Source organism: Lethenteron reissneri, chromosome 47 (assembly GCF_015708825.2).
Source record: "Lethenteron reissneri isolate LAM-NWPU_2019-01 chromosome 47, ASM1570882v1, whole genome shotgun sequence".
NCBI lineage: Eukaryota > Metazoa > Chordata > Hyperoartia > Petromyzontiformes > Petromyzontidae > Lethenteron > Lethenteron reissneri.
The window spans coordinates 10,639,133-10,656,711 of record NC_083825.1 but is presented as its reverse complement, the minus strand read 5'-3'; the positions used below and the strand labels follow the sequence as shown (position 1 = coordinate 10,656,711).

The 17,579-nt window shown below is 50.5% G+C and overlaps 1 pseudogene; it reads left to right on the top strand.

Moving 5' to 3' along the window:
• Positions 1–14,327, top strand: part of LOC133354531 (protein transport protein Sec31A-like) — a 39,340-nt pseudogene extending 25,013 nt beyond the window's left edge.
• Positions 14,328–17,579: the final 3,252 nt, after the last annotated feature.

The following is a 17,579-nucleotide window of genomic DNA, read 5'->3' as shown; positions in this document are numbered from 1 at the left end:
AGCCAATGGCCATCAGGGTTGGGTTGCCATACACGACAGACCGTGAAGCTTCGTGTTCAGCTGCTCATAACATTTGTTTTCCGACTGCTTCGACATCACGAGAACTAATTTTGATCGGGGGTTGCGAATTGTTGGAAAATAAGTAATGATTGAGAAAAACGTGCTTTTTTTTTTTATACTGCGCACCGGTGTGACGCCAATACGTTCACATGTGAGGAGTTATATCGTCCGCTTATTGACTTCGTGCACGAGTAGATGAGAACTTCCTCGAATGTGATTGCCACGTGTGCCCATCTGCCGTGTCGTCGACATCAGAGCCAAGTGGTGGCGCTGCGGGACCGGCTGTACCACGCCCAGCAGGAGGTGTGGCCGGTGCCCAGGCAGCGCCGCCATTCCCTTACACCCGTGCCTGAGCTGACCAAGCCAGCAACAGCAGCAGCAGCATGTCCAGCCTGGGGTTCAACAGCCGCAGCAGCAGCAGCAGCACTGCAGCAGCAACTGCAGCAGCAGCAGCAGCCACAGCTGCAGCAACAGCATCATCATCAGCAGCACCAGCAGCAGCACCAGCAGCAGCACCAGCCGCAGCCAGCTATGAAACACCACTACCATCCGCAGGTAGGGAAGGTCGCCCAATGCTATAACATAGTTTAGTTTTTCCCTAGCCCTCGCACGAGCAGGGAACATCACACAGCCGATGCGGCTGCCTCCTACGAAACTAACGGACAGTTAAGTGTCGCCCAGAGTGCGGCTGTGGTCACCAATCTCTAACCAGAATAAGTTTAAAGAAGTTTATTTACCGAGTGCATTCCGTTCAGTCTTGCAGATATTTTTTTTGCGTGCGACTTGGCCAGTAGACAACAGCGGCAGCAAAGTGTTACATATGACAAGTCATCGACCACATAGTCACACCACCGCCCAATTTGGATCATTCCCTGGCAGCATTTCAGACTTTCAGCAGGTTAACCCTGCAGCCATTCATTCACTCACGCACCAATATCAACATGAACATATATAAAAAAGTTGCTGATCAACTGTCCGCCATATGGGGAGTTTACCCAAGTCACTCTTGCAAATAAGGCTATCCGGGTTTCTTGAGTTCTCATCTGGAACGGATACAAAGCAAGAAGGCTCACTGGTCGAGAGCATATTGCGTTCCCGCTGCATTCCCGCAGTTTTTGCCTGTGTGTGGCCGGCGCAGCATTGTGGTGGGGAGCAAGTGAGCCGAGCTGAGAGTGCCTCCTCTCTCTCTCTCTCTGTCTCTCTCGCTTTGCATGCAGGTGCAACCGTCTGGCCAAGGCTACGCTGGCCATTTGGCCCCACATGCTGGCCCAGGAATGCCAGGAATGCAGGCCGGTAAGCTCTTTTGTCTACTGCATTGGCTCCTAGCAGAACGTTGCTAGAGCTGGCTGACACCTTGATGGTGTTGTATCAGATAGCAGTGATAAGAGAAATGACTGGTGCCAGAGGTGATGTCACTTAAAACATTGTTGCGTTTAATTAACTTGCTATGGGGAGGCGTCTGTGTGGAAAGTCATAGGTTACTCCGTGCCATAGGAATTTTGTAATTTCTACCACGGACTCAGTGCTGCAAATACAAAATAAGCACCACGTTCTTTTGAGAAGGGAGACAGTGCTTCCTAGTTTCTACGAACTACACAACTCGAGTTTCAACTCCAGTATTTGTCCCGCGATTGCGTTTGTTAGATATTGTTTTATCATTTGCAGGATGGAGTCTCGTATCTTCCGGGCCGTTTTGCTTCACGGGTTGGCCTGGGGTTTACTGCTTCGGACTTTTAATGGAGCGGAAAAATACGTTCCCGAATATATGTTCAAAAGAATATTATCGACGGGTGGAACATTTTATCTTGCATTCAATTAAACCTTTAACAATTAAAGTCACGTTTTGTTAGCAGCCCGGTATTGCCCTTGGACTCGCAAGTACTCAATGGGTACTTGTACTTGTTGACGTAACTCTCGCTGGTAGCATGACTGTGTGTCCAGTCCGTTCACTGGAGGTTTCCCCCACTCCAGGTCCCGGCATGGCCTCCGTGGCCCCAAATCCGCCGGGCCCAGGCTTGTTCACTCCGATTTCCGCGCCACTGCCGGCCGCGGGGCCCATGCAGCCGCCGCCACTGTCATCTGCCGTGGGGCCTGGGGCAGGGCCCAACGCGTACTCGCGTGCTGCCGGGCCCAACCAGGCGTACCCGCCACACCCCACCATAACCGGTGAAGTGTTGCGTCGTGCACAGCGCTCCCTCTCTCTGTGACTTCCTGTCACTCTGTCTTCGTTAGCCTCTTTATCGATCTTGCACTCTCTCTGTCTGGTTACTGTATGTATGTATGTTGAACTTCTTTCGCACCATATGTAGGCAACTGCTAATGGAGGTGCGGGGGAGGGACAACAAAAAAACACAAAAAGAAGAAATAAGTTTTCAATCGAGATGATGATTTTAAAGACTTGAAGCTTTCGTGACTGCAAGGAATCATATTCTTAGGTGTTTTCGGTAAAGTCACGTAGGTAAAACATCAAAATTAATAAAAATATTATTATTATGATTTAAAAGTGCACAGCTCCAGTGGATTCTTAATATCAGAAGGAAGAGCGTTCCAGACGGCCTGCAGAAGTGCATCTGAAAGCGTGCGATGCAGTGACCATCTTTAAGCTTTCTGTCTCTCCGTCTTTGTACCTTTGCCTCGAATTGTCGCTCACACAGAATGTTTCTTCCTCGCTCTGTCTGCCTGCTTCTTTCTGGCTGTCAAATGCTCTCGTGTGGTCTCTCTGCACCTCTCAAAGTCGCCGACACAGCCCCTTGTTATTAATCTCGGTCATTATATGCCTATGACCAAATCACTGCGAAGCAAGTCTGACCCTTGCCTCTGTTGTAGGGATGAAACGACGAGTTAAAAACTCAATTAAAATTGATCTTTATGCTGGTGGTAAATGCATTGAGTCACGTGTATGAGAGCCGATTGATTACATTCTCTACAGTATGATACTGTACTCGTACCGCAAGGGAAAACCAGTTGATTCCAGAATCGGATCGTGACCGCTCATTGACGATGTTATCAAATTGTGGGGCGGGTCGGTCGTTACATCCCGAGCATTTTGCATGCTGCCTGTGACGAAACCAGCCGGAATGTGCCCGATCTCATCAGATCTCGCAAGCTAAGCGGACTTGAGCATGGATATTTCTTGGACGGGGCGACCTCCGCGCACGCCAGGTTATCACAGGTGGCTCTAGAGCCGTGCGGCTACGTGTAGGGCAACGGAGGGCAGTTGAGCAAAATCCATTGCTGTACTGTACTTCTATGCTCTCGCATCTATGCTGGCCCACCTTTACCAAACCGCACTGACCACATAACCCCGACCGACCCCGCCACAGCATGGGGCGGGGGGGGCAGTGGATTGAGAGAAGGGCCGCCCGTCTACCCGTTTGCACGCTAACCCCCGCACTCCTCTGCGTCCCCTGACCCCCCCCTCCACCCCCCTCTTGTCCGTCGCGTGCGCGTCCCGTACTCCCCTCTTTGGGCTTGTCCCCCCCCCCCCCCCCCACCGACGCCGCTCGCGCAAACCTCCCCAGGCTTCCAGCAGCCGATGCAGCAGCAACCGCTGCCGGCGCCAATGCCGGGGCCGTCACCGCACGGCGTCCCCCACTTCCCCGGCCCGTCGTACCACCCTGCCCCCGCGCCGGCGCCCCCCCTCGGCCCCCCGTCCTCCTACCCCCCGGCCGTGCCGTCGGACCCCCATGCCGGTGGCGCGATGCACGCCCACCACCTGCCCGCCGGTGCCGCTCCCGGCGCCGCGGCAGGCCCCCAGCAGCAGCACGGCTTCCCTGGGCACCCAGGCCAGATTTTCACTCCAGGAGCTCCCTACTCTAGCATGGCCCCTGTTCCACCTCCTCCTGCTGCTGCTGCTGCTGCTGCCGCTACTTCGCAGCACACAGGTATGGCTGCCGAGTCGTCGAGTGCTTCTGCTACTAACGCACGGTAACCGCCAGAGCGTGCTGTTGCAGGCTCTTGTCAAGTGCAAGCCTGCAGTGCTGCCGGGTTTGGCGTCGCATTGCTCCGCCAACCGCCGTTCATTGCTATAGAAATCTAATGAAGCAGGGCTCTTGAACTGGTGGCCAGCGGCACGCTTCTGACCCACGAAGACTCTTTAAGAGTGTTTACTACCGAATGGTTTGTTTATTTGTTGGAATTTTTCACCTGGAAAAGCCCTTGAGATGGGAGACGTCTCATTTGCAAGGGTGCATGACAAGCACGTAATTACACAAATAGAGACGTAAATCTGACTGGCCCACGTAGACATATGACTGACTGAAGCAATGACAGTGATGATACAGATTATTGAGACAAAATAGTGATTAAGCAAGAGATTATTATTATGCTCAGTTTATATAGGAAAGCCTCACCGAGTCTCAAGACTTGTTCAGGAGGTTTCCGCAAAGTTTTGACAGCCGGGGAGCGATGTTGCTGTGCACCATCCCAATTGAGTGATTTGCTGGTCATTTTTCAGGTTTGGGATGTTTTTTTGGTCAAAACCAGATCCGTTGTATGTTTTTATTTATTTACGCAATGTGAGGTTATGCGAGAACCCGGAGGAAACCCACGCACAATGGGGAGAACATACAAACCATGCAGAACAGGGGGAGAACATACAAACCATGCAGAACAGGGGGAGAACATACAAACCATGCAGAACAGGGGGAGAACATACAAACCATGCAGAACAGGGGGAGAACATACAGACCCATGCAGAACAGGGGGAGAACATACAGACACATGCAGAACAGGGGGAGAACTTACAAACCATGCAGAACAGGGGGAGAACATACAAACCATGCAGAACAGGGGGAGAACATACAAACCATGCAGAACAGGGGGAGAACATACAAACCCATGTAGAACAGGGGGAGAACATACAAACCATGCAGAACAGGGGGAGAACATACAAACCATGCAGAACAGGGGGAGAACATACAGACCCATGCAGAACAGGGGGAGAACTTACAAACCCATGCAGAACAGGGGGAGAACATACAAACCCCCGCACAGAAAGGCACCTGAATCGGGAATCGAACCCAGGTCCTTCGTCCTGTGACGTGCGAGTGTTTCCACTGTGCCACCCTGCCACCCACAGAGATGAGAGAGCCATAGATAAGAGATCAAGATTAGTGAGATGACAGTAAGATCAACAAGAGAGGTGAGAGACCAGAAGGCCAGAGGTACATGTTAGTGGTCACTTGTACAGACGTTGACTTCGCTATGCCGTTTGACATAACCTATGTACACGTGACGTATTATATCGTTTGGCCATCTATCACACATTATGTGGCTCATGGCGGAGTTGTGATGGAACCTGCTATAAAACAGCAAATGTATATTTTCAATTGACTGATGTAAAAAAGTAAGACTTGCAGTATTATTTTATTGAATGTCATAAAATCTAAAGCCCAAAGGTTAGCATTGTTAGGTTGTTTTGTTTAATCACAGCTGGTGATGGTAAAATTTTATTATAGTGGTGATGGGGGTGGTGGGTGCATTGCTGTAGCCATTGTTATAGCGGTGGTGGGTGTCTTGGTGTTTGGTAGTGTGGTGTTGGTGACTAAGATAATTGTGCTGCTGTTGATGGAATTTGTTAACATCCACAGTTTAAAAATCACGCTACGGTGATAAATGTGTGGGCCACAGAGCATTGTGAGATAAACCCATTCCCTACGTATTTGTCAGTCACTTTGAGATGCTGTAGCATCGTAAGTATTTACCCTTGCACCATTCAAGCTCAGCAGGGTGTGTGTGGACACGTCTCCCATTTTTGGCTGCCAGCTCTTAAAGGTCCAAGGTGTAAGTGCTTTAAGGTTTCATCCACAAGACTATTAGAGGAATCGTAAATGCTCTCTGGCCACACTAACCTAATGGCAGTTCTCTCTTGCTAATGCTGCTTTAGTGTTTCAGTCCCATTGATGATGATGATGTCATCATTGAAAATGTTCACGGTTCCAATGGAAGCGGTGGTGTCGGGAGGAGAGGCCGAGGCAGCTGGGCTGAGTGCTGGCCTCGCCACGCTCAAGGGGCAGTGCCACCCTTCTGTGCGCCCACGCTTTCTCACCGCGCGTACGTTCTCTATTGCCTTGCACTCTGTTAGGATAAACAGTGGGACCTGTGTCTCCGCTGGTGTGGTGTTATCACTCCCTTTTTGAGGATGAGGACTTGCGTTGTTTTTCCACTGGTCCGCGTGCGCTTTCCTCCCCAACCAGCAGGCGTACAGGACGGCTGGAACGATCCTCCGCCCTGCGTGAGGCAAGGCGGCCGCCGCAACAAGGTGTGTGTGTGGGGCCCCTTTTTTAATTGATTTGGTTTCATGAATGGGCAGGTGATGTGTGGAAATAATCTCGGGCAGGTGGCTCGGGCTAACCAGGGCTTAGGCCCTCCACCCCCCCCCCTCAAACCGCAGAGCATGCGGTAGACTGACGAAGTCGGTGAATCCGTCCCCCTTGGGGCTTGTGCTCTGCTTGTGGTAACCGTGCGCTCCCCTCCTTTTGTACGTTGGTTTTCACGAAATATTTAAACGTTGTTGAAACGAAGAATATATTTGTCCGCCACCTATGCATCCCTCATGGGTAGTTTCACGAAGGGGAAACTTGGTACGGTCTGTTCTCCTATGACGCGGTAGTAGTTACGTTCCTGAAGAACATCGCACTATCAAAAAATGTCGTGATAATAAATAGATAATATAGGGTAAAGCACAGTCCACGATAACGCGTGAGATGCGTTCTCAGGCTGAACAAAGGCTGAGGAGTGTGGGTTGCGTCTAGAAGTATCCAGCAGCATCCCGCTTTGTGTGATGCTGCGCCGAGGCAGCGGTACGACAGCTTATTGCTGCTCGCGCGATGTCGGTCCATTCACTTCGATTGCGTCATATCCAATTTTCATCCGCATTATAAAAAAATGTGTTCCCTAATACATTCACCGCGTTATATCCAATTCGCGTTATGAAAACACGCGCTATAGAACAGACTGGACTATTATAATAGTGAATGTTATGAAAGTAATTTGCTACAGCTGAGAAAGCTTAATTTGGAGCTTTCGTGACTGCAGGAATTACTCTTTGATTCTTTCGGTAAAGTCACGTATAAAGAGAAAATAAGTATTTAATTTATTATTTCTTTTTATACGTGACTTTACCGAAAGAACCAAAGAGTACAGCTGAGAAATTACATTGACGAGTTAGCTTTTTAACTTTTTTTTTCTTCCGATGTTTCACATTTGACGTTTCGAGCATTCGCCGTCTGTGCCCCCCGTGGTTTTTTTGTGCCGCAGCTGCCGGAGAACTACGTGCCGCCGGCGCCCATCACGGCACCCGTGTTCGGCGTGGCCCCACTGGAGCCCCAGGGCGGCGCTGCCCAGGCGTCTCACGCCCACGAGCCGAGCCAGGGCCCACCCGGGGCCCCCACTGAGGCCTCTGTGCAGGTAGGGCACCAGCGCTTGCCGGCTTGGCAGTCGCCCGCGACCGTCAACTCAAACATTTACGTAATGAAGCTGTAAATCAAGTAATATAGCTTGTCATTGCATGCGATTGTCACGGAAAATACATTGCTGAAGGCAAAACTTTTATGCGTCAATGTGAAGTTACTTCATTAAGAGGCTGACGAGTATACAATGAAGCAGGCTTCGTGGTGTTTTTGGGTAGCTACCAAGTTGTCAGATGGAGCGGTGTCTACATTGAGTCAAGGGGGGCTTGAGTGTTATTTGCTTCTGAAATTTTGCAGAGTTATACCGATATAATGGGAGTGTTTTTTAACGCTTTTTCCAGATGTGAATCTGGCCCAAGAGTACCTCCTTGCTCAAATCTTCAAGGGGTTATGGCTCACGTCCACTGCTGCCCTTGAGTTAATGGAAATTCTGTACACCGGTGTATATGTTTATAAGGATCACTCTGCAATCACAATGACTCGCTCCCCCGGATTGGTGATGGGCATACGAGTGGAAAACGCTCAAATGTCTGCACCTGACGTGTCACGTGCCCATCCGCTCTACTGTCCATGTCCTGGCCACCTCGCAGTTCTTCGTTATCCCTTCATGGCCCTGCATTCGGCCACCGCGCTATCGGCGGCAGTGCTTGCTGGCTCCGCGATCTCGAAACGGGCGTTGCATTTGACGCCAAGAACCGGTGAACGCGCTGGTGAGAGACCGTCTTAACGGCGAACAAATGTCACCGCCCGCACCCTCCCTTGCGCGCAGCCGCTGCAGTCGCTGCCTGCGGAGAAGATCGTGAAGAAACCCATCCCTGAGGAGCACGGGGTGCTCAAGGTGGTGTTTGACGGCCTCGTGCAGCGCTGCCTGTCCGCTTCCACCGACCCCGTGAGTTCCGCACGTTCCTGCACACCTCGTGGGGCGCTCGCTCGCACGTGCGCACCGCCCAGCATGCGTGCGCTCGCATGCGTGATGTGCGCGGGCACTGGCAAGCCTGCGCGTGTTAACGCCCTTTTGCCGTTCCAAGACGTCTGCGAGTTGCAGGGTGGGGTCCCGTTCACCTCTGATTCTCGGAACGCGCAAGTGGTCGGCGTTCATTTTATTTAGAGAGGCTTAGCGCCGTGGTTTTTAAAGGCATTGTGCTCACCGCAGAGAACTGTAGCAACACGACCGCACTTTATGATAGCTGGGCGCCAAACTGTGCTACGCGCCCTCCCGCACGGCCTTGTGGGAGCCTCGGTACATCTTCGACCTGTAGACGTACAGATAAAGTTATTTTATTTTGTAAGAAAAACTGATGACGTACACGTACGTCAGTAGAGTGGGAAAGGGTTGACAAGAGCTGAACAAAACGTTACTCTTGGTCTGCTGCTGCAGAGGTGTGTTGACTTGTTTTGGAATGAGATGCTTATAACGCCAACATAATGTATTGAATTGCCTGCGTGATAATTGTATTGATTTTCAACCCTTTATCGGTCCACTGATGGATGAAGGCCTCCTCCGTGCCTTGTCGGTCATGTGGTTGTTTGATCATACTTCATCGTGCTGGGCAGTGCGGGTTGGTTACGTGGGGTGGGGGAACAAAGGACCAATTCAGATGTCACTGATCTTTGCTGGCCGGTATTCAAACGCGGATCGCCGGGTTAATCAAGGTGGTGTTTGAAGTGCAGTAACCACTCCACCCAACTTACTTGATTTTTGTATGTATGTACGGTATGTTAAACTTCTTTCGCACCGTATGTAGCTAACCATGCTAATTGGAGGTGTGGAAGGACAACAAACTTAACACAAAAGCAATTATAAAGAAATGAGCTTTCAATTTAGATATTTATCGGAAGGAAGAGCATTCCAGACGGCCACAGAACCACATTTATTGATCAGGTAAAGCCCACTAAGATATTCAGACTTTTTCAGAGGTGATCATAGCTCATTGAAGTGGCTTAAAAAATACGTGGGAATTTATAGCAGCAGCTAAATAATCGAAACGCACGTTTTTAGTAGTGTAGGCCAAACACAGAGGAACCTGGAGATAAATCAACACGACCAGCACGGGAAGAGAGAACACGCGAACTCCAAACATGCAACGTGCATCGTCAGGGTCACAAAGAGTTAATGCCAATGGCTCACTACTCAAATGGGTGTGTGGCTGAGCTCATCTGAACCGGTGGTTACTTATACAGTTTCTACATTTGGCGGCCACCGTTCATTTCCAACAAAGTGGTGCTCGTGGTTCTCAGCTCTGGGGGGGACGATGGGCCGAGAGTCGGATTCGAGCCTAATTGGTTGCGTCTGACGCGCAATTCCACGACGACTTTTGCCCGCAGCAAACGAAGAGGAAGCTGGACGACGCGACGAAGCGGCTGGAGTACTTGTACGACAAACTCCGAGAACAGACGGTGCGTGTTCCCAACCCCCGCTGTGTGTGTGTCTGTGCGCGCGAGTTGGGGAGCGGGAGTCTCGCAGTTAGCGCGCTGCGCCACAAACTCGGCGGTCCGTGTTCGATTCCTGCTCACGGCTGACACCAGTGACTATTATCGGAACCTGTCCTGGGCCTCGCCGAGGTCGACTCGGGCTCAAATGAGTACCTGGTGCGGTACGTAAATATCGCTTCTAGGGAGACAAAGGTGGCCGAGCGTAGTGCTGGCCGTTCACCCCCTCTCGTGCTGTGCCGGCCTTCATAGGTGCTCGCTTAACAGCACTTGCCCCAACAGTCTGTTAAGGCTACATGGGGGGGGTTTATCTTTGTGCGAGTTGGAAGCTGCAGTTGTAGGACACATCACCAGCCCATCATCTTCTCCACTCATGAATTTTTTCTCCCCGAGCCGTAACTATCTCTTTACGGTCTCGCAAACAATCAACTTTGCACCTGCACATGAGCTCATTTCATATCACCATCTCCCCAGTGAACGGTCTTTAGGGCACATAGATAGACAATAAAATAATAAAATAATTTTTTTTATAATACATTTAAAATAATAAAAGCAAAAATCCCACGACGTTTCAATCACAACACAAGCGGGCTTCACCAGGCGGAGAGAAAAGAGGGGGGAAGCCTGCACGTGCAGCTGCTTGTGTACGGGTTTCCCAAGTGAGTGGGCGGGGGAGGAGAGCTGGGAGGAGGAGAGCTGCGTGGTGCAACCGAAGCGTCGTGGGTTTTTTGCTTTAATTATTTTTTATTTTCTATCTCCGTGACTTTACCTGAAAGAACCAAGAACATGAATTCCTGCAGTCACGAAAGTTTTAAGTCAAAAGTTCTCTAGGGCGTGTTCCCTCCTTTGGCCGCCAGTCAATTGTTCGTCTTGACCCCCTCCCCCCCTCAGACCTTCATCCCGTACGGTGCGTGAAATTCCACGTGGTTACGGCAGGGACTTTTCTTTCCATAGAGCAATTATTTTCTACAAAGGGGTTGAAACCCCACGGGGATGCTGTTGTGGTGGTGAAGTCATCGGCGACTGGGGCGCTGAGGCTGTGGTCAGGCTGCACTTGAGAATGGCGGGCGGCTGCCTGGATTCGAACCCAGGTTTTCTCAACGGTGGCCGCTCAGCGCTCTGACCTCCTTGAAACAGCCGGCCACCTCTAACAATCCTCCATTCTACAAACTAAACTATCTAGCCAGGGGAGGCAGGGTGATGGGGGTCGTGGAGTCTTGCGCAGATGCCAGATGTTACTTCTGTGTGTGTGTGTGTTTATACTATACCAAAATAAAACTATTTAATTTCACCAAGTAAGGCCCACTGAGCTACTATGTAGCTCTTTTTCAGAAATGACCTGACCGCAATGATAGCCTAATGAAGTGGCTTATCGTGTGGAAATTTATAGCTGCCAAATATTGTAAATGCACGTTACTAAATGTTCAGGGAAAAACCGAAGGACCCGGAGAGAAATCCACGCGATCACGGAGAGACATGCAAACTCCAATTACACAACAGGCATCAGTCGGGATCGAACCCACGACCTCCTCGCCACCGCAGCGCCCAGATTGAGGGGGCTATACGGACACGACACGGACTGGAGAAGAAGTGGACTGATGTGGTACGGGAGGATGTGGAGCTGAGTGAACTTGCCGAAGACTGTATTTCAGGCGAGGTAGTTAACATCTCGCCACCGTGGCGCCCGCGTATTCTAATACGTCCATCTTTGTTCCCCCCCATCCCCGCGTGGTCTCGCCACAGCTGTCCCCGCACATCCTGGCGGGCCTGCACGAGATCGCGCGGCGCGTGGAGGCGCGCGACTACCCGCAGGGCCTGGCCGTGCACACGCAGGTGGTGAGCAGCAGCAACTTCAGCGAGATCTCCGCCTTCATGCCCGTGCTCAAGGTTGTCGTGACCATCGCCGGCAAGCTCAACATTTAGGCGGCCTTGGGGGGGACGCCAGAGGATCGGGGCCCCCCCCCCCACGGCCTCGCCCACCAGGCCGGATCTCAACGCTCTCCCCGACCCTAGCCGGGAGGTCGCCGCCGCTCGCTCCCATCTGTGGCCAGAACAACGTAGCCCGACCGTCTCGGTATCTGCTCAACGTGCGTGTGACCGGCGTGCGGTAGTCTTTACGGCTGTCGTAGTTTGTGCGTGCTTGTGAGCGTGCTTGTGAGCGTGCCTGTGTGCGTGCTTGTGAGCGTGCCTGTGTGCGTGCCTGTGTGCGTGCGGTTGGTTTTGCAACAGTTTAGCCATGTCGGTGTCTGCTCTCACCGCCTGCTTGGAACGAGTTATCTGCGAAGGTCTGACCAGTTTGCGGCCAGCTCATTTGGTCTTTTAATCTCCACACCAGTCCCGGACCTGCTCAAGTTCCACGTGGCCAGTTTCAGTGCCTCTAACCAGCTCGACGAGCAGTGTAGGCCATCACCATTACGGTGGGGCTAGCAGCTGTGTGATCAAGGCCAACATCTTTGCATTCAAGTTACCAAACTTCCACGTGTACATAAAAAAAAAAGAAACGCTTATATTTATGAAATCTACCATTGCGGGTAAACGGACGGTGTTTTTGATTCCACCCTCGTGCACGGCAGCGTTTGGTGTAATGGCAGTCAGCGGTTGGAGCAGACAGGCACCACCTCACCTGGTGGAAATTAATGTTGGTCATTTTAGTTTTTTTTTCTCTGCACGAGTAGTTGCCTTGCCCGGCTGTCACCTTGTGAGTGCCGCTTGTCTGGCTGCGGTCTGTCTCGTGGCCAGCTTGGCAGAGATCCATGTGGCTGGCTGCTGATGAGAGCAGCCCCTGTTCATCGCTCCCTCCCTCCCTGCCTCCCTCCCTCCCCTCCCTGCCTCCCTCCCGTCACACCCAGTTGCTTTCTCCCCCATTGCCCAGCATTCCTCGTCGTCACTCCCCGACTCCAGTGTGCAATTAGGTGGTGGTAGACAAAAACCCAATTGCACTCCACATACACACACACACATACACACACACATACATACACACACACACATACACACACACACATACACACACACACATACACACACATACACACCCACATACACACATATACACACACATACACACACATACACACACATACACACACATACACACACACATACATACACACACATACACACATACACACATATACACACATACACACACACAAAGACAAAGACCCCACGTATAGCCTCAACAGACTGTTGGGGCAAGTGCTGTTAGCGAGTAGCACATCTGAAGGCCGACACTGCGGACGAGGGGGCGGGTGGCCAGCACCACGCCCGGCCGCATGCGTCTCCTGAGTGGCGATGTTTACACATCACACCAGGTACTAACATAAGGCTGAGTCGACTTAGGGGGAGGCCATGTCTATTCAGATAATCACCAATGTTAGCCATGGTGCCCTGGTAACTAGCCACCGCGGCACTGCGGTGGCTAGGAGATGTTAACTCCCTCGCCTGGTATGCAGGAGGTCGTGGGTTCGATCCTGACTCTTGACACTTTTATATTTGGAGTTTGCATGTCTCTCTCTCCCCAGTGGTCACATGGATTTTTCTCCGGGTCCTCCGGATTTTCCCTCCACATTTAGAAACATGCATTTAAGAGTATTTGGCTATTATAATTTTTCACACGATAAGCCAATTTGTTGAGCTATCATTTGTAACCCGGGTCACTTCTTAAAAAGAGCTATACAGCTCTGTGGGCCTTACCTGCAAAAAATAAAAGTAGGAATAAAACGTGGGTCGCTGAGTTCGTAGCGCAGTGCACCAACCACTACACTCTCGCACCCCACACACACGCACTCAACAGCGTGCATGCACGTGTGTACGCTGGCACAGGTGTTAACATGTGTTTGCACGTGTACACAGATATGCACACTCGCGCATGCACACGCATGTGTACGCACACGTGCACCCACACACGGACATCACAAGATGATTTTATGTGTCTACTCAGTAGCTGTGTGTCCAGCAACCGTAAGCCAAATTTTATTTACCTCCAAATACCTTGGTTTATTGGTTGACGAATGAAGATGTGATAGAAATATAATAAAACGATTGTGAACATTTAAAATAAATGCTTTTGACAGCGTTGAGAAAATAAAACTGTAGTCGATCACGTAAATGTCGAGATGGTCTAAATTAGGGCGACGTTGCCGCTGTACCGTCGGCATTTGCCGCTGTTGGGGACGGCTGGCGGCAAGCGTCCACTCAGGCCCCGGTCGGCGTGGGTTTTTATTCAGCGACAGCTTTTGAAATGAAGTTTCCTTGGGGTAAAGTGCGGTGGCGGTGGCGGCGGCGGCGGCGGCGGCAGTGTTAATTAGCAAAAGCAGCGTGGACCAAGGTCTCTTAGGGACCGCCGATTGTACTGCTCGTCTTGCGCAATATTAGCACTGTGCTGTGTTTTATGAGATGATGAACATGGACAGGAAAAAACAACGTGACGGGGCTGCCTTGCGTTCTGTTTTCTTGGTGCGTTGCGTGTCTGTCCGTCCGTCCCAGAGCTCCTCTTCGGCAAGGGAAGTCCCACAATTCAGCCTCGGTTGCCTGTGTTGTTTATTTAATGTCAAGCCCGCGGTACTGTCGACCCAATGCAGGTCACTTGCGGGCTCCCTCGTGCCGTATTGTTCGTGGGGGGGTTGATTGACCGTGCAGCATCACACTGGCGAGTGCGGCTTGGTAAAGGCCAGGACCCAAGAACCGGTTCGGATATCACTCGCCACTGATGCAAACGGTGGCCGGGAATCCAAACTCTGTTCGCTCGGATCCGTAGCTCCGAATAGCTCGGTCGGCACTCGCCCCACGTGTTTAACACGAGCACATTTGACGCTCGTGCCAAATGCCCCAAAAGTTAAATGAAAGAATCAAAACATTCCACTGCTACATCTCGGTCGAGGTTATTGGCATGCGGTCCTCATCTGGTTTAAGGCTCGAGATATGAAGGTAACCCCCATGGGGGACGAAGTCGTTTGATAAATCAGAAATGGCACTGCTCGGCACGTGCAAAGGCCTGTCCAGTAATAGTTGACGTTGGGCAATTCCGTACAATCTTGTGCATTTCTTTTTCTTGATCAGGTTAGTCATCCAAATTCGGCGTCCTGTATGTGTATCACTGTGACTCCTATTAAACCAAGTGACTCCATATTAATCTTTTATCAGTTAGCAGCTGGCACATGTTCGTTAGGGATAGGTTACCGTGCACTGATTGGGTAATATATTCCTTGGCAATGACCTCCAACATAGAATGGGTTTTCACATTAAATACGAATGCTCAAGTCCAGGTAATACCCGACTTGTTCTAAGGCGGCGTTCTTCATTGCAATGCCCGCAGGCCACTGGCGGCCCCTGGTGGCCTTCATTGCGGCCCCCGACACACAGAGTGACGACACCTCTTGCAGGCGGTGTGGCGGCTCTCACACTGACGATGTCTTATCGGCGAAAGTGGCCCCCTCCAAAAATGAGTGAAGGAATCCCCGGAGTCCTGGTCAACGTCGAGAGGTCATCAAAGTGGATGCTGTTGATCCCACCACACCACGTCACCACATCACCACATCACCACATCACCACGTCACCACGTCACCACATCACCACGTCACCACATCACCACATCACCACGTCACCACATCACCACGTCACCACATCACCACATCACCACATCACCACGTCACCACGTCACCACATCACCACGTCACCACATCACCACATCACCACCGCTTCTACGGGATCGGCGCCTGCTCTGGTCGACCTCCGTAGTGGTCGGCCGCTGTCGTGGTCGATCCCCTGACTCCCGAGCTGCCATGCTTTCACTCGTCGCCAAAGCCGCTGCCGTCTGACTTGAGATCTTCCCATTGGTCCCTGACCACTGAGGGTCACTCCATTGCCCGTCTCGTGAGCTGTCGTCCTCCACCCTGCACACGTGCCCCACCCAGCACCACCACCTCTCCCGATTGCACCGTCCAAGTAATTGGAGTCATAGGGTCCGTTTGTATTCAAGAAATCAGAGACAAGAGTTTTAAACTGCAAAAATATTGTACTTCAAAAAACATCACTGCAACAACCACAACTAGTAAACTATACAGTAGTGAATGAATAAAAACATATGTAAAGCTTTTGTACGGGAAAGACCTTACATGAGAATGAGGTTAAAAGGCTCTCGGTCCGGTCAGTAACCGTTCAATGTAAACTTATGGGACAGGAAAAGTACAGCATAAATTATTAAACCGACAATCTATGAATTGCTAACCACCACAGAATAATAATACTGGAGCAAATTAAAAAGTCACTCTTACGCTCGCACATCAATCATATACGTTTGGTGCGAAAGGCACAAAGTTAATGGCTACACGTGAAACAAAAGCACCGAGACTCGCATGCGCTATTTAGAACCATCCTTTCTGTTGACCAATCACTGGCTCGGTCCCCTTGGGACGTCTGCCACGTGAAGCGTTGACGTCGCAGCGTCTCAAAAGGACATGGGCGTCTCTTGTGTTGGCGACCCTGAACCAGCGATTTCAATTCCACACATCTGGTGCTAAAGGACAGTGTCAACGTTCGCTAACGACCGTGCTCAGTGGTACGCGCCGATTCGCAAAGGGATCCTAAAGCCACAAGCTCGAATATATGCAGAGTGCTTCAAAAACATGTGAACACTTCTGAGAACTTGCGACAATAACGCAATAAATCTGCCTCCAGGCTCTGGAGACCACCTGGAGAAGATTCCAGGCACGCGTTGACAACGATGGCGAACAAGTGGAGGCTCTTGACTTTTTAAAGCGATTAACATACATTTGTTATCATGTTACAGTGTCTTATCCGTTCTTTTTCCATTAAAAACGATATTCCCATATAATTTAGACTTAACTTACATATTCTTGGTTCTTTGGGTAAAGTCACGAAGATGGAAAACAAATCAAAATTAAATGCAAAAACGTCACTGCAACAACCACAACTAGTAAACTTTACAATAGTGAATGAATAAAAAATGTTTAAAGCTTTCCTACGTTTTCTATCTACGTGACTTTACCGAAAGAACCACGAATATGAGTCCCATATAAGTTAACATTTTATTGAAGCACCCTGTTTATTTGCACTACCAGCTGTTGATTTGTCCAGGTAGTGCTTTCGTAAGAGTGCTTAACCTCAGAATTGGAGGGTTACAATTTCAAATTCTGGTTGGAGTTCAACCCGACTCATTTTCACCATGGGCTTGATGAAATGAGTTATCACTGTGGGATGCCATTGGTAGTTGTTGCATCTACAGACTAGCGCCTACCACGGGAATGTGGGTTTCTTTCACCAATGCCTCGTTGAGACAAGTTGTTTGAACACTTGCCAAGGCGAACAAAACATTTGACACGGCCCATGTTAAAGGCAGAGCAATAGCCATGAAGGTGGCAATTGACGAGGCACATGCGGAGTTTGCCTGGTGGCTGTTTTCCCAGCCAATTCCGTGCCCGTAATTAAAATGCCAATATCACATTTTCACCGAGTGTCAAATGCCCGTTGGCGATTTTGGCCCTGTTCCGACTGATGGATGTCGGGTCCTGTTTTTCTTATAAGACAATTTCAATAAAAAAATGTTTTAACTCAAAAGTTGGACAATGATGCTGCTTGCCCACGCGAAAATGTGTTATTTTCTTGGAATTTACAATTGGCTTCTCAAAAGGCAGCGATGCCTCTTTGTGAGTATTC